Genomic DNA, 19,263 nt, shown 5'->3' on the forward strand with positions numbered 1-19,263 from the left:
TGGAAATTGTGGGTATACTCTGAAAGCATCTGTCTTCTCTTCAGGAGAGATGGGGACCAAAAATGGCAAGCAGTGGTGCTGGTCATGATAAAGTTCACCATTTGTTTCCTCCTACATTCATCAAGCATTTGTGGAGCATGTAGCAGAGACAAGCACTGTTCTATGCAGTGGGGGTATCTGATTCCTGCCTCCAGGAAACTCATTCTAATCAGAGGAGAAACACACACGCAATTAATGGCAGAGCTGTCTGAGAAGGGCATGCTTATTGGAGGTTTGCACCAATTGCTTTGAGAGTCCTGGAGTGATTCATTATCTCAAGTAGGAAAAGGCAGGTTTACAGAGGAGCTCGATTTTTTTTTTTTTTTTACATCTTTTTTGGAGTATAATTGCTTTACAATGGTGTGTTAGTTTCTACTTTATAACATAGTGAATCAGTTATATATATACATATGTTCCCATATCTCCTCCCTCTTCCGTCTCCCTCCCTCCCACCCTCCCTATCCCACCCATCCAGGTGGTAACAAAGCACCGAGCTGATCTCCCTGTGCTATGCGGCTGCTTCCCACTAGCTATCTATTTTATGTTTGGTAGTGTATATATGTCCATGCCACTCTCTCACTTTGTCACAGCTCACCCCTCCCCATCCCCATATCCTCAGGTCCATTCTCTAGTAGGTCTGTGTCTTTATTCCCATCTTACCCCTAGGTTCTTCATGACATTTTTTTTCTTATATTCCATATATATGTGTTAAGGAGCTTGCTTTTGAGCTGAGCACCAAAGGAAGAGCTGGATTCCTTAAGAGTCAGGAAAAAGCTGTTCAAGAATGAGGACCAGCCTATGCAAAGGCAAAGAGGTGGGAGAGTCCAAAAGAAGCTGAGTGGTTGTGTACAACAGAGAGTAAAGGAAGAATGGCTGGAGATATGACTCAAAAAGGAAAGAGGAACCTGATTGTAGAGGGTCTTTCATGATGCATTTAAATTTTATTATGTAGGCAATAAAAAACTGTTGAAGGATTATTTTTTAAATGAAATAGTTGTGTGTTTGGAAGATGGATGAATAGCAGGAAGATGTGAGGCAGAGAGAACTTTTAGGACCTTCATGTGGGAGTCTATGTGGCAGATGATGAGTGTCTGCGATAGACAGGAGGAATGAGGAGAGCAGGGGGGTTGATGATGATGGAAAGATTACAAAAGATCTTTCACTTGTGGAAGCAGTTGAATTTGATCAACAAATAGATATGAGGCCTGGTTACTCTGGAGAGAGAAGGCTCTGGTGAAAGTGAACTGTGAATTATGGCCCCAGGCAACTCTGCAGCTTTGCCCAAGAGCTGGACCAAAGAAGAAGGTCTTTCCTGGAGCCGGAGGTGGAGCCTGGGGAAATGGCCAGCATCACTCAGGGCTTCGGTGGATACAAGAGCCAGGTCGGAGCATGTCCCCCCAGGGACTTTGATTATAGGTACACACCCGGCCCATCACCTCCAACCCACACAAGGCCTCTCGGAGGGAGATACAAGGAACAGGTTGCTGAGGTCATGCCATCTGCCTGGTGAGAACTATTGTTCTAGAAGGACCCTCCAGGAGTGGACCTTCGTAGGATTGGGAGAGAGGCCAGGGTTAGAGATCCAGGAGTCAGCAGCATCTGGGTGATAGTGGGAGTCATATCAGTGGATGAACTGCCAAAATATGAGATGGAGCAGGCAGGGCTTTTGTCTGGAGGGATCATGGATCTCCTTATGGAGCTGATAAAAGCTATGAGCTCTCTTCCCAGAAAAGTGCCCACACACACCCACTGAATGTGGCTATAATTATAGCAAATTCATAGAGTAAAGTTAAAAGGGTGAGAGGGAAGAGAGTTGAAGACGATGCCTAGGGAATCACCCACATGCTTAAGAGGATACTACAAAGGAGATATAGCAAGATCAAAGGGCCATGAGAGAACAGGAGCAGAGAAAGCTCAGGAGGGGGAGTTTCCAGCAAGTCACGTGGAGTGAAACTGAACAGAAGCCACTGGATTTGACAATTGGTCATCAGTAACATTTGTCCAGTAAATATTTTATTAAGTGCACAATATTATGGTGACTTAAGTGCGGATCTGACTCTATTACCAGACACTGTCCTAGAACATGGTATCATGATCAATGCCCATAAATGTTTGGTGAATTAATTCATTAATTTCAGTACCGTGGTGGCAGGAGAAGCCAGACTGCAGAGGGAGGAAGTGAATGGGAATTTAAAAAATAATAGTAGTGAATTAATATAGGATTTATCCCTCCCAACACAGCTGGGTATGAAATGAAGAGGAGGGCTGAGGTGGTAGCTGAGAGGGGTTTTTAAAGATGCTGGAACTTGGGCATGTTTGTATAAGATAGGGGAAGAAAATTGTGGAGAAGGAGGGACTGAAGGTGGCAGAAGGAGGAGAGGGGGGTAACTAACAGCAAAATTAAGGCCATGGTGAGAGTGTGTGGATGGAGCCCACCAGAGTGAAGTTTACTTTGGAAAAGATTTGAGCCTTTTTTTTTTTTTTTTTTGGCCATGTGCAGCATGTGGGATCTTAGTCCCCCAACCAGGGATCGAACCCATGCCCACTGCATTGGGAGCACAGAGTCTTAACCACTGGACTGCCAGGAAAGTCCCTGGAGCCATCTTCTTTTTTTCTTTAATTTTTTATTTTTGGCTGCGTTGGGTCTTCATTGTTGCACGTGGGTTTTCTCTAGTTGCAGTGAGCTGGAGCTACTCTTCATTGTGCTGCATGGCCTGCTCATTGTGGTGGCTTCTCTTGTTGCAGAGCACGGGCTCTAGGTGCGTGGGCTTCAGTAGTTGCAGAACACAGGCTCAGTAGTTGTGGATCCTGGGCTTAGTTGCTCCGCGGCATGTAGGATCTTCCTGGACCAGGGATTGAACCCGTGTCCCCTGCATTGGCAGGCAGATTTTTAACCACTGTGTCACCAGGGAAGTCCCCCTTGAGCCATCTTCTAAAGAAAGAGAGCAGAAAGAAGATTAAAGGCACAAAGAAACCAACACTTAGTACCCTATTAAGCTGTCTTCCTTAAACCATCCAATGGGTTTATTAATTCCATTTTTTCAAATGAGGAAACTTAGGTTTACAGACATTGACAACATGCTCAACTTGACATAATCCGAAAGTGGCAGAGCCCTGGTCTGCTGATTACAAAGCCCACAATTTTATGTACATTAAAGTTTTGAGGTGCCAAATAGGCAAAGGGAGCTGCAGAAGTTCATGCCTAGTGGTTTCCATACTTTCAGATATTATTAGACCACTTGGAGTGAGTGTTGGGTCGAGGAGAGAGGCAAAGAGTTTGAGACAGCCTTTGTGAAGAGTGGATTACTATGTAGCATAAGGATCTAGACTTTTAAAAAAATTAATTAATATAAGATAGCCTCATCCACCAGAGGGCAAACAGCAGAAGCAAGAAGAACTACAGTCCTGTAGCCTGTGGAACAAAAACCACATTCACAGAAAGATAGACAAGATGAAAAGTCTGTACCAGATGAAGCAACAAGATAAAACCCCAGAAAAACAACTAAATGAAATGGAGATAGGCAAAATTCCAGAAAAAGAATTCAGAATAATGATAATGAAGATGACCCAAGACTTCGGGAAAAAAATGGAGGCAAAGATCAAGAAGATGCAAGAAATGTTTAACAAAGATCTAGAAGAATTAAAGAACAAACAAACAGAGATGAACAATACAATAATTGAAAACTACACTAGAAGGAATGAATAGCAGAATAACTGAGGCAGAAGAACGGATAAGTGACCTGGAAGACAAAATGGTGGAATTCACTGCTGTGGAACAGAATAAGGAAAAAAGAATGCAAAGAAATGAAGACAGCCTAAGAGACCTCTGGGACAACATTAAATGCAACAACATTCACATTATAGGGGTCCCAGAAGGAAAAGAGACAGAGAAAGGCCCCGAGAAAATATTAGAAGAGATTATAGGCAAAAACTTCCCTAACATGGGAAAGGAAATAGCCACCCAAGTCCAGGATGCACAGCGAGTCCCATACAGGATAAACCCAAGGAGAAACACGCCGAGACACATAGTAATCAAATTGGCAAAAATCAAAGACAAAGAAAAATTATTGAAAGAAGCAAGGGAAAAATGACAAATAACATACCAGGGAACGGCCATAAGGTTAACAGCTGATTTCTCAGCAGAAACTCTACAAGCCAGAAGGGAGTGGCATGATATACTTAAAGTGATGAAAGGGAAGAACCTACAACCAAGATTACGCTACCCGGCAAGGATCTCATTCAGATTCGATGGAGAAATCAAAAGCTTTACAGACAAGCAAAAGCTAACAGAATTCAGCACCACCAAACCAGCTCTACAACAAATGCTAAAGGAACTTCTCTAAGTGGGAAACACAAGAGAAGAAAAGGACCTACAAAAACAAACCAAAAACAATTAAGAAAATGGTCATAGCAACATACATATCGATAATTACCTTCAACATGAATGGATTAAATGCTCCAACCAAAAGACACAGGCTTGCTGAATGGATACAAAAACAAGACCCATCTATATGCTGTCTACAAGAGACCCACTTCAGACCTAGGGACACACACAGACTGAAAGTCAGGGGATGGAGAAAGATATTCCATGCAAATGGAAATCAAAAGAAAGCTGGAGATGGGCGTCCCTGGTGGCACAGTGGTTGAGAATCTGCTTGCCAATGCAGGGGACATGGGTTCGAGCCCTGGTCTGGGAAGATTCCACATGTCACAGAGTAACTAGGCCCGTGAGCCGCAACTACTGAGCCTGTGCGTCTGGAGCCTGTGCTCCTCAACAAGAGAGGTCGTGACAGTAAGTGGCCCACACACCGCGATGAAAGGTGGCCCCCACTTGCTGTAACTAGAGAAAGCCCTCACATAGAAATAAAGACCCAACACAGCCAAAATTAAATAAATAAATAAATTTATATTTAAAAAAAAGAAAGCTGGAGTAGCAATACTCATATCAGATAAAATAGACTTTAAAATAAAGAATGTTACAAGAGACAAGGAAGGACACTACATAATGATCAAGGGATCAATCCAAGAAGAAGATATAACAATTATAAGTATACATGCACCCAACACAGGAGCACCTCAATACATAAGGCAGCTGCTAACAGCTTTAAAAGAGGAAATTGACAGTAGCACAATAATAGTGGGGCACTTTAAAACTTCACTTACACCAATGGACAGATCATCCAAATGGAAAATTAATAACTAAACAGAAGCTTTAAATGACACAACAGACCAGATAGACTTAATTGATATATATAGGACATTCCATCCAAAAACAGCATATTATACTTTCTTCTCAAGTGTGCATGGAACATTCTCCAGGACAGATCATATAATGGGTCACAAATCAAGCCTCAGTAAATTTAAGAAAATTGAAATCATATCAAGCATCTTTTCTGACCACAACGCTATGAGATTAGAAATGAATTACAGGGGAAAAAAATGTAAAAAACACAAACACATGGAGGCTAAACAATACCTTACTAAATAACCAAGAGATCACTGAAGAAATCAAAGAGGAAATCAAAAAATACCTAGAGACAAATGACAATGAAAACATGACGATCCAAAACCTATGGGATTTTGCAAAAGCAGTTCTAAGAGGGAAGTTTATAGCTATACAAGCCTACCTCAAGAAACAAGAAAAATCTCAAATAAACAATCTACCCTTACACTTAAAGGAGCTAGAGAAAGAACAACAAACAAAACCCAAAGTTAGCAGAAGGAAAGAAATCATCAAGATCAGAGCAGAAATAAATGAAATAGAAACAAAGAAAACAATAGCAAAGATCAATAAAACTAAAACCCGGATCTTTGACAAGATAAACAAAATTGATAAACCATTAGCCAGACTGATCAAGAAAAAGAGGGAGAGGACTCAAATCAATAAAATTAAAAATGGGGTTTCCCTGGTGGTGCAGTGTTTGAGAGTCCACCTACCAATGCAGGGGACACAGGTTCGTGCCCCAGTCAGGGAAGATCCCACATGCCGTGGAGCAGCTGGGCCCGTGAGCCATGGCCGCTGAGCCTGCACATCTGGAGACTGTGTTCTGCAACAGGAGAGGCCACAACAGTGAGAGGCCCGTGTACTGCAAAAAAAATAAAAATAAAATGAAAAATGAAAAAGGAGAAGTTACAGCAAACATCACAGAAATACAAAGCATCCTAAGAGACTACTACAAGCAACTCTATGCGAATAAAATGGATAACCTGGAAGAAATGGACAAATTCTTAGAAAGGTATAACCTTCCAAGACTGAACCAGGAAGAAATAGAAAATATGAACACACCTATCACAAGTAATGAAATTGAAACTGTGATGAAAACTCTTCCAGCAAACCAAAGTCCAGGACCAGATGGCTTCACAGGGGAATTGTATCAAACATTTAGAGAAGAGCTAACACCCATCCTTCTCAAACTCTTCCAAAATATTGCAGAGGAAGGAACACTCCCAAATTCATTCTATGAGGCCACCATCACCCTGATACCAAAACCAGACAAAGATACTACAAAAAAAGAAAATTACAGACCAATATCACTGATGAATATAGACGCAAAAATCCTCAACAAAATGCTAGCAAACAGAATCCAACAACACATTGAAGGGATCATACACCATGATCAACTGGGATTTATCCCAGGGATGCAAGGATTCTTCAATATATGCAAATCAATCAATGTGATACACCATATTAACAAACTGAAGAATAAAAAGCATATGATCATCTCAATAGATGCAGATAAACCTTTTGACAAAATTCAACACCCATTTATGATAAAAACTCTCCAGAATGTGGGCACAGAGGAAACCTACCTCATCATAATAAAGCCCATATATGACAAACTCACAGCAAACATCATTCTCAATGGTGAAAAACTGAAAGCATTTCCTCTAAGATCAGGAAGAAGAAAAGGATGTCCACTCTCACCACTGTTATTCAACATAGTTTTGGAAGTCTTAGCCACAGCAATCAGAGAAGAAAAAGAAATAAAAGGAATACAAATTGGAAAAGAAGAAGTAAAACTGTCACTGTTTGCAGATGACGTGATACTATACATAGAGGATCCTAAAGATGCCACCAGAAAACTACTAGAGCTAATCAATGAATTTGGTAAAGTACCAGGATACAAAATTAATGCACAGAAATTTCTTGCATTCCTGTACACTAATAATGAAAAATCTGAAAGAGAAATTAAGGAAACACTCCCATTTACCACTGCAACAAAAAGAATAAAATACCTAGGAATAAACCTACGTAGGGAGACAAAAGACTTGTATTCAGAAAACTATAAGCCACTGATGAAAGAAATTAAAGATGATACCAACAGATGGAGAGATATACCATGTTCTTGGAGTGGAAGAGTCAATATTGTGAAAATGACTATACTACCCAAAGCAATCTACAGATTCAATGCAATCCCTGTCAAATTACCAATGACATTTTTTACAGAAGTAAAACAAAAACTCTTAAAATTTGGATGGAGACACAAAAGACCCCGAATAGCCAATGCAGTCTTGAGGGAAAAAAAATGGAGCTGGAGGAATCAGACTCCCTGACTTCAGACTACACTACAAAGATACAGTAATCAAGACAATATGGTACTGGCACAAAAACAGAAATATAGATCAATGGAAGAAGATAGAAAGCCCAGAGATAAACCCATGCCACCTATGGTCAACTAATCTATGACAAAGGAGGCAAGGATATACAATGGAGAAAAGACAGTCTCTTCAATAAGTGGTGCTGGGAAAACGGGACAGCTACATGTAAAAGAATGAAATTAGAACACTCCCTAATACCATACACAAAAATAAACTCAAAATGGATTAGAGAGCTAAATGTAAGACCGGGCACTATAAAACTGTTGGAAGAAAGCATAGGAAGAACACTGTTTGACATAAATCACAGCAAGATATTTTTGATCCACCTCCTAGAGTAATGGAAATAAAAACAAAAATAAACAAATAGGACCTAATGAAACTTCAAAGCTTTTGCACAGCAAAGGAAACCATAGACAAGACGAAAAGACAACCCTCAGAATGGGAGAAAATATTTGCAAACGAATCAACGGACAAAGGATTAATCTCCAAAATATATTAGCAGTTCATGCAGCTCAATATTACAAAAACAAACAACCCAATCCAAAAATGGTCAGAAGACCTAAATAGACATTTCTCCAAAGAAGACATACAGATGGCCAAGAGGCACATGTAAAGCTGCTCAACATCACTAACTGCTAGAGAAATGCAAATCAAAACTACAATGAGGTATCACCTCACACTGGTTAGAATGGGTATCATCAGAAAATCTACAAACAACAAATGCTGGAGAGGATGTGGAGAAAAGGAAACCCTCTTGCCCTGTTGGTGGGAATGTAAATTGATACAGCCACTATGGAGAACAGTATAGAGGTTCCTTAAAAAACTAAAAGTAGAATTACCATATGATCCAGCAATCCCACTACTTGGCATATACCCAGAGAAAACCATAGTTCAAAAAGACACATGCATCCCAATGTTCATTGCAGCACTATTTACAATAGCCAGGTCATGGAAGCAACCTAAATGCCCAACGACAGAAGAATGGATAAAGCAGATGTGGTACATATATACAATGGAATATTACTCAGCCATAAAAAGGAACGAAATTGGGTCATTTGTAGAGACATGGATGGATCTAGAGACTGTCATACAGAGAGAAGTAAGTCAGAAAGAGAAGAACAAATATCATATATTAACGCATATATGTGGAACCTAGAAAATGGTACAGATGAACCAGTTTGCAGAGAGAGATTGAGACACAGAAGCAGAGAAAAAACATATGGACACCAAGGGGGGGAAAGTGGTGGTGGGGTGGTGGTGGTGTGATGAATTGGGAGCTTGGGATTGACATGTATACACTGATGTGTATTAAATGGATGACTAATGAGAACCTGCTGTATAAAAAAAATTAATTAAATTAAATTTTAAAAGAAACTATTAAAAAATTAATATATAGAATTAATTATGTATAATCTTCATTAATATAAGTAATATATATACACACTCATTTTACATTAAATTTATTAAAGGAAAATAATTGTAAATCTGCGCATTTTTTAGCTTTCCTACAAAGCTGTTGCAGTTCAACTCAATAACTTTGTTTTTCTGACAGTTGTCCACATGTAGTTCCTTTCTGTGGCCACAGCAGGGCAGGAGTTCTCTTTTATAAAAATCACAGTCCCCTATAATTTTAACTTTGCCCAAACATATTTTCCATACCTTGAGATTTATAAACTCTATTTGCCGGCATAATGAAAAGGCAAACTTATTTAAAAGAAACTTGCCTCAATGCTGTGATCAAATAAGTGCAATGAAACATTACACAAATGGAAAAGGCTGATCTCACGCAGTCAAGGCTATCTTTAAAATGCAGATAGTTTGCTCGTTTAATGATGAAAGAAAAATCTTGTGGAAAGTAGTATTTTCAGATGAATAAAATATCAAACCCAGGACATTTTCTTTTCTATCTAGTTGCTTTGCAAATCATATAGACATATAAAAGCAGAAAAAGAAATGTGTATTTGCCTGGCAAGTTTTCATTATTAAATCTTAAAAAGAAGAATTTGTAGTGAAGCTTTTTAAAGTAAACTTTAAAAAGTTTATTTTTCAATACAGAAATTTTTAAAGAATAAATAACAACAGTGGCCTACAGCACCCTCATACAGAGGATTCCCGTTTCTTAAAAAATAAGATCACCTGTTCAGAGTTATAAAATTCCAAGAGTACAAAGGATAAAAATATGAAAATCAAATGGCAACTCCCCCTTATCATCTCCTTCCCTTCCCTAGTTGTTTTCCCCGAAAGTAACCACTATTAGTAAATTCTTGTGATGAAGTATATTTTCCTAGGAATGTTTTATCCCACGATTAGGAACGGCATTTAAAACAACAGACTCTAATCTTTTCAAAAGAATTTGAACCAGAACCCAGACTGCAGTTTGGTTGCACATGTGAAATGCGGCAATGGCCTCAGAACCAAAGGCCTGACTAAGTGACTCACCACACCACCGTCAGCCCCACTAGCACCTTTCAGAGTGAATGAGAAATCAAAGTGCCTTCTCACCTCCAGAAATGGTCTTTCCAGAGGAACGGTATTTGGGGTACATTTGAACAGCAGCTGCTCCTGCTGTATGCCAGAAGCCTGGAGAAAATACCACTGTCTCCAGGGCTGTCAATTTGGCCCTTTCAGACACACTGAAGTGGATTTAACAAAACAAAACAAAACAATTCTGGCTTGGGAATGACAAGGGACTCTTTAAGACATTGATTTATCCATGTTTGCACACATGGAAGAGAAAAGTATGTTTTATATATATACCGAATAAAATATCTAACTTTTTAAGAATGTTGTAAAATATTTCCATATGTACATTATATCAAAGTACTTTCCCCCCCAAGTTCGGTTGAAAGGAAATACCCAGAGCATTAGGCCCATCAGAATAGATGTCTCCAGTTGTGGTTTTCAGATGCCCTAACATGCTTCTGCCCAGAACTAATCAAATACAGCTTGGCACTTTCAGGCGGGGTGTGTGTGTGTGTGTGTGTGTGTGTATGCAATTCCTTACAAAGAGAAAAAAAATCATTCTCGGTAAAACATGATAGAGGAGGATAAGATATCACTTGACTTTTCGGTTTATTTCCAACATTATCACTTGTCTTTAATCATTCAAAATGAGAAGTCTCCATCATGACCATCTTGATGCACTGTGTTTGTTTCTCCATAAGTATATGAGAAGGCAGTTTTTGTACCAGAAGCAGGAAAAGGTCATGCATTCTGTGGTGTGGATAACACAGGATATTTCACTGAACCGTTAGAACCTCTGAAGTTATATTACCTTCATTTTATAGGTGAGGTGACTAAGACCTAGAGGGCATAAGAAACTTGCTCAAAGTCACCTAAGTGGTTAATGATGGATTCTAAGATTTAAACCCATCTTCATCTAACACTAAATTGTATAAACAGTTGACTCCTGAACAACACAGGGGGTAGGGGTGTCAACCCTCCCTGCAGTAAAAAATCCGAGAACAATTTATAGTCAGCTCTCAGTATCCGCGGTTCTGCATCCGAAGATACAACCAACTGCGGATCCTGTAGTACTGTAGTTTTTACTATTGAAAAAAAAAAATCCATGAATAAGTGGACCTGCACAGTTCAAACCTGTGCTATTCAGGGTCAGCTATACTTTCTACCATACCCTGTGAAAGGGCAGGCCAAGATCCATCTCTGTGATCTTGTTAAAATGCAGGTTCTTGGCCAGACCTTCAGAGATTCTGACTGAGGAAGTCTTATGTGGGGCTCAGACAGCTGTATTTAAAAAATCTCCCCAGCAGATTCTTACAGGAACTATGTGAAGACAGCCATTGGATGACAGAGGCAGAGATTAGACTGACACAGCTGCAAGTCAAGGAATGTCATGGAATGCCAGCAACAACTAGGAATGAGGAAGAGGCAAGGAAGTGTTCAGTGCAGAGTCTCAGAGGGAGCAGGACCCTGCCAATACCTTGATTTCAGTTTTCTAGCTTCATAACTGTGAGACAATACATTTTTGTTCTTTTTTTAAGCCAAAAAAAAAAAAATCTCCCCAGCAGATTCTTATGTGACTCTAGAGTGTGAGAACCATTGTCTACATGGCAATGCTCAGATTTTTAAAACAGAAAGGGAAGTTTCATATGACAATCCTCCTTCAAGCCCCTGATGTCTATTTGTAAAGAGGTGGCAATCCTAACTCGCTCTTCACCGTTGACCGTGTCCTTGGAATTACCTGTTAGCTTCGTATTTATATTTAATAATGTGCATGATCCTTGACTCCCAACAGGTTGAACTACCAGCTTCACCTGCTTGAAATTCCTTTAGTGGAAGTCAGTCTTTCAACCCACTGTCAGAAATCATAAAGCTAGAATGTAAATAGTTCTAGAGGGAAAACACTGACTCTTGTTCACACAATGGCTGTTGGCAGACGTGGTCTGAGATTAGGTTTTGAAGAGAGATGGAAAGGGACCCAGAACTAACATTTGTTAAGTACCTGCTAGGGGCCAGGCACACTTAATCTTTATAAATCTTGGAAAATAAGTATTTTTACACCCATTTTGGGGGTTCATAAAGCAGAGAATCAGAGAATTTAAGCAACTTCTCAAGGCCACATAACAACAGTAGTGGAGCCTATGCTTTGTCCACTACACCAAGCCACATGCGTGGAAAGAGGGGGCAAAGAAGGGAGATGGGAGACTCCATAAATTCTCCCCAGGGTAAGTGCCAGCATAGTGCCTGGCATACACCCAGTGCACAGTTAATGTTTGTTGAATGAATTGATGTTAATTCTTCATGCCATCAAAGAGAACTTTCTAAATGCCAATGTAATTAAAACCCTTTGCTACTGGGCATATACCCAGAGAAAACCATAATTCAAAAAGACACCTGCACCCCAATGTTCATTGCAGCTCTATTTACAATAGCCAGGTCATGGAAGCAACCTAAATGCCCATCGACAGACAAATGTATAAAGAAGATGTGGTATATATATACAATGGAATATTACTCAGCCATAAATAAGTACGAAATTGGGTCATTTGTGGAGATGTGGATGGACTTAGAGACTGTCATACAGAGTGAAGTAAGTCAGAAAGAAAAATAAATGTCATATATTAACGCATATATGTGGAATCTAGAGAAATGTTACAGATGAACCTGTTTGCAAGACAGAAGTAGAGACACAGGTGTAGAGAACAAACGTATGGACACCAAAGGGGGACAGTGAGTGGGGGGGTGGGGGGGGATGAATTGGGAGATTGGGATTGACATATATACACTAATATGTATAAAATAGATAACTAATAAGAACCTGCTGTATAATAAATAAATTAATTAAATTAAAAAAAAACCTTTGGTGTCTCCTGATTGCCCATAGTAGGGGTTCTGTAACTTGTTCAGAAATCAAAGCACTTAGAAATCATGGTGCTCTTTTCAGAACATATATTAAGCCACAAATTAATTTATTGTTAATCAGATTTTTTGTCAAAACAATATCCAGCACTAAAGATTTAAGAAAAAAGTATATATCAGGGACTTCCCTGGTGGCTCAGTGGTTGGGAGTCCGCATGCCAATGCGGGGGACACAGGTTCGAGCCCTGGTCTGGGAACATCCCACATGTTGCGCAGCAGCTAGGCCCGTGCACCACAACTACTGAGCCTGCGCTCTAGAACCCCGCGAGCCACAACTGCTGGGCCTGTGTGCAGCAGCTACTGAAGCCTGCGCACCTGGAGCCCGTGCCCCACAACAAGGGAAGCCACCGCAATGAGACTCTCGTGCACTGCAGCAAAGAGTGGCCCTGCTCGCCACAACTGGAGAAAGCCTGAGCGCAGCAACGAAGACCCAATGCAACCAAAAATATATAATAAATAAATTTAAAAATATATATATATATCAATACATTCACCCATACATTTATACTTTATTCTAAAAATTGGGAATCTTAGATTACCTTGCAGAACTTCAAAACTTTATGGTTTGCTATTTCTTTTTTCCAAAATGTTGAATTTCTCCAGATAATGTTCAGAAGAAAAATATAATCTCCCTGGTTTTACATAGCGCATTCCTGGAAATTTTAGTATTTATTAAAGTCATGCAAAAATACTCTTTGGTTTATATTCAAATGGTGTTTACCAAGGCTGAGATAATAGTAAACAGGTTTCCCACCTACATGCAAATCTGGTTGGGTATGGAAGGTCATGCAGGACTCAGGATGACTTGCTGAGCAGGACTGTCCTGTACATTACAGAACATGCAGCATCAGTGCCTCAACAAAGTGCCTCATAGGTGTCATTCCAGCCTGAACAACTGATTTAAACTAATTACCAAGAGTCATAAGTGATTGAACTAAACAGCTAAACTATAAGCTCCTGGAAAGCACCAGTGTTATCATATTTACCCTCAGAGCCCCATCCAGTGGCTGAAGCACAGCAGTGGTAAGGCTTTGTGTCTTTCGCTGTCCTACACATAAGGGAAATGGTAGACGTGGAGCAGGATATCCTGGCCCACATTGGGATGACCTGAACTGAGATGTAGTGTAGAATGTAGAATGTAGGTGACGACCATTTTCATTTAACGTCCTCACCTCTTTTATCTCCCCCAAATTGTCAAATGAATCATTCTTGAGCAAGAGTCCCTTAAGAGTAGAGCAAAGAGAACAGGGTTGAAAAAGCACTGATGCCTTATTTTATCCAGAGGACAAATGGGTGGCAAGACTCCAGGCCCCTCTAGTTTGGTTTTTCTTTCTTAGAAATAGAACCGTGGGAATTACCAATCAGGAAAACACTTCCAACATAAAAACATAGTTTAAAATTCCACAGAGGAAATGGAATGGTAACATGAGTCCAAAAAAAAGGAAGACTATAAAAATTCCAACTGTTAAGAGAGCTTATCTCTCTTTTTTTTAATGGTTGCTATGTAGCTTCTATTTGATATATTTAAAAAGTGATAGAACAGTTTTTTTTTAAAATTATTCATATCATTACTATGCTGGAAATTATATCCTTTGCAATGATTTAAATTTATAATGAAAATTTTTGGATGATAACCTAAAAATTTGCAAGGGTCTACACAGCTTTTCAAAATTCTTTAAGGAATATGCAAGCAAAAAAATTTTTTTCAAGACTATTGCACTATACCACTGTTTCAGTGGTATATTGCTATGTAACCAACCTCCTCAAAATTCAGTGGGATAAAAACAACCATTTTATTTTTTCTCACTGTCCTTTGGGTTGATTAGATTCAACAAGACAGTTTGCTGCTGGTCTTGCTTGAGGTTTCTCATGCAGTTGGTCAGCCGGAAGCTGTAGCTGGAAGCAGGAGTCATCTAGAGCAGGGAGGTCCACAAACTACAACTTGCAGGCCCAATGTGACCCAACATCAGTTTTGTAAATAAAGCTCTATTGGAACACAGCCATGACCATTCATTTAGGTATTGTCTATTTCTTTTTTTTTTTAACATCTTTATTGGAGTATAATTGCTTTACAATGGTGTGTTAGTTTCTGCTTTATAACAAAGTGAATCAGCTATAGGTATTGTCTATTTCTGCTTCCACACTCTATCAGGAAAGCTGAGTAGTTGCAACAGAGACCATATGGTTTACAAAGTCTTTATATAACTTATGGTAAGATGCAATAAACATTTGAATTTCCTTTAAGACCATTTGTTTTGTAGGCATGTCAATTTGTAAGCTTATTTCCAACCAGAGAGAGAGAGAGAGAGAAGAGGGCATAGTCCTGAGGCTATTTGCACAGGCCAAGGAATATAGAAGCTGAATGAATATCAGGGGAATTGAGTCAATAATTTTGATCCTGTTCCTCCTTAATAATAGGTTGATGCCTAAATTATCTAAGGGATTGCATAATTTAAATATCCTCTAATGCAGAAGGGTGTCTTTGCTCCTAACTAAACAGTTTAGGAAAACTTTTCTTTCACTGGTCTCCCTTAGGAAGGAAAAGGTGGAACAGATCTTTTGGCTCTGGGGCCGCATAGGTGGACTAAAATCTATGTGCTAACAGGGATGCTCCTTCTCAGTGATTAATAATTTGCTCACACACATTAGATTTACTGGACTCTAAATACTGAGAGTGAATTGAGTTGCATGTATTGCTTTTATTTTTTTAATACAAGTTGTTTCTTAGGTGATTTGTACATGTTGGTTCTTATGTCTGGAATGTTCTCCCTACTTGGCATCCAGCTAACATCTCCTTGCTCGGAGCGTAAATGTGACTTCCTCAGAAAAGTCTGCCTTCACTCCCAATGAGGTTCTTTTCTTACACAGTTTCACAGCACTGTGTACTCCTCGTTTGTGATTCCTACCCCAATGTGTGCAATTAAAAACATATTTGTATCTTCATTTAACAGTGTCCCCCATATACCACGAGAACAGGAGAAGAGTCTGCTTTGTTAACTGTCAGATTAATATTTAGCTGGAACATAGTAGTTTCTCAAAACTATTTGTTGAGTGAATGAATGAAATCTAAAGCAAGTTATAAAGTAATGTAAATGTATGGCAAAAATATTTATATAATCCTTCAAATTAACCAGAAACATTTAAGACTTACTCAAAAGTATTGACTAGCTAATATTTTCAAAACCAGAAAGTATCTTTTCATGCAGAATTATTATTTTTTAAAATATTTATTTATTGGGCTTCCCTGGTGGTGCAGTGGTTGAGAGTCCGCCTGCTGATGCAGGGGACACGGGCTCGTGCCCTGGTCCGGGAAGATCCCACATGCCACGGAGTGGCTGGGCCTGTGAGCCATGGCCGCTGAGCCTGTGCTTCCGGAGCCTGTGCTCTGCAACGGGAGAGGCCACAACAGTGAGAGGCCCGCATACAGCAAAAAAAAAAAAAAAAAGAACCCCAAAAAACAAAACAAAACAAAACAAAATAGTTATTTATTTATTTAGGCTGCGCTGGATCTTAGTTGAGGCACGTAGGATCTTAGTTGCGGTGTGCGGACTTCTCAGTTGTGGCATGCAAACTCTTAGTTGTGGCATGCAGGCGAGATCTAGTTCCCGGACCAGGGATGGAACCCGGGCGCCCTGCATTTGGAGCTCAGAGTCTTATCCACTGGACCACCAGGGAAGTCCCTGATCCAGAATTATTGTGGATCTTATCCTTTAGAAAGGAAACTCATGGAGATAGTCTTAACTTTTCTATTCCTGGTTTAGAATACAACGTTTATCATTGTTCAAAGAGATGAAACTTTCACTTTTGCAAGATTTTAAATTCTGTTTTCCTCTACATTCACAGAACTGGATTCAATAATATCTTTGTTTTATCTTTTATAAAATCAAATTCCAGGATATTCAGAGATTCAAAGTATTAATAAGAATTTATTACAACAAATTTTTCAGTGCAAATCATAATCAAACATGCACCAGATATATATAGAGAGAGCTCCTGGTACCAACAGCATCATGCCTAAATTGTGATAATAGACTGTAATTTGAATAATATCCAGTGACTTGCTGGTAATATTAAACATCAAGCTCCCTCGGTGGGTGGGCAGGCAGGGAAAGGATTTTGTAGCATTCACTGATTTCCCAGGAATAAATACTCATACCATGCCAATTTCAAGGTACCAAACTGACATCATGGAACACAGTTGACTCTCACAGCCAGGATGAGCTGGATCCACACACCACGGATTCTATTGGTTATATATAATAATTATAGGACTCTTACCAGCAATAAGTAATCTAACTCACAGAAAAAATCATAATCTTCAGCCGTGCTTCACAATCTTACTCCACAAGAATTGTATATGGTTTTGGTTTTAGTTGGTGTGATAAGATAGTTTACAGTTAAAGCTAGACATAGCCCTGACTATCAAAACTCTGGGAGCCCAAGCTCCAAGTCATTAGGGTAAAAATTGTAGGTATACTATTACACTGCTGAAAATAAACTTGATTTACTTATTTAAACATATGGAGATTTTCTGCTTTTAAGGGTGAAAGAACTCCCCTTCCCCCCAGTCCTTCTAATAGAATTTATAAGCAATTCAGTGGAAGGAGAAATACTAGACTTTAAAAAGAAACCACTGACTACATTCACATGTCTTTTTAGGAACCTGTCAAGAATACTTTAAGTCACGCACACAGAACTGGATTCAATAAAAGCTTTATTTTTTTTTTTTATAGAATCAAAACCCAGAACAGTGCAGAATCCATTTTGGTCATTTGGACAGAGTTGGTACTATGTTCCCACCAATCTTTGCTCTTCTGTGTCTACACATCACAAGACGAAGTCTGCACTCCTGGGAGTGGTGGAGTGGGAGGAAGAACTGGATGGGGCAGTGTGAGAGGGTGAGGTGAAGAGGAGAGGCCTTAGCAAAGGGAGCATGAAGAAGTGTGGTCTGTGGTCAAAAACTTAGTGGCTAAACTAAGATAGATGAAGAAATGGTCACCAATCAGTCATATTTCATATCCTGTCTTATGGACTGCATGTCTGTGCTCCCCACAAGTTTGTAAGTTGACACTTGAGTCCTCAGTGTGATGATACTAGGAGGTGGGGGCTTTGGGGAGGTAATTTGGAGGAAGGAGCCCTCATCATGGCATTAGTGCCCTTGTAAGAAGAGACAAAAGAGGGACTTGCCTGGTGGCGCAGTGGTTAAGTATCCACCTGCCAGTGCAGGGGACACAGGTTTGAGCCCTGGTCCAGGAAGATCCCACATGCTGCGGAGCAACTCAGCCCGTGTGCCACAATTACTGAGCCTGCGCTCTAGAGCCCGTGAGCCACAACTACTGAGCCTGCATGCCACAACTACTGAAGCCCACGTGCCTAGAGCCCGTGCTCCCGCAACAAGAGAAGCCACTGCAATGAGAAGCCCACGCACCGCAACGAAGAGTCGCCCTCACTTGCGTCAGCAACGAAGACCCAATGCAGCCAAAAGCAAACCAACAAATAAATAAATTCATTTTTTTAAAAAGAGAAAGACAAAAGAGAGCTTGCAGAAGGCAGCCATCTGCAGACGAGGAAGGGTGGGGGACCCTCACCAAGAACAATCTGCCAACACCTTGATTTTGGACTTCCCAGTCTCCAGAAATGTGAGAAAAAAACGTCTGATGTTTAAATCACCCAGTGTATGGTAATTTGTTACAGCAACCTGAGCTAAGACTCTTAGGAAACATCATTGTAACCCCAATAATTAAACTTGACTATTGTACTGTACTTCAGTACCAGCTTATGAATTAAAAAAAACAATCAGCATAAATGAAATAATCAGCTGTATAAGAATGCTCACAAGTGTTAAAATAGAGAAAAATTGGATATAGCCCAAATATTCAAAAGAAAGGGACTATTTAAATTATGGCACATAGATCTGATGACATATGTAAAACTAATTTTTCAAAATACGCTCACAGGGGTTGGGGGGGGAAAGGGTTGAATTTTTACACATACAGTATGCTTACAATTTTTACTTAAAATGTCTATCTTGGCAATTCCCCGGTGGTCCAGTGGTTAGGACTCAGCACTCTCTCTGCTGGGGCCCTGGGTTCTATCTATCCCTGGTCGGGGAAATAAACTCCCATAAACTGCGTGGCACGGCCAAAAAAAAGAATAAATAAATTTAAAAAAATAAGTAAAATGTCTTCCTTATGCCTAGAAAACAAAATGGGAGGAAAGACATGAAACTGCTAAAAATGATTTGTC

The sequence above is a fragment of the Hyperoodon ampullatus genome (genome assembly GCF_949752795.1).
Source record: "Hyperoodon ampullatus genome assembly, chromosome: 1".
In the NCBI taxonomy this organism is placed as follows: Eukaryota; Metazoa; Chordata; class Mammalia; order Artiodactyla; family Ziphiidae; genus Hyperoodon; species Hyperoodon ampullatus.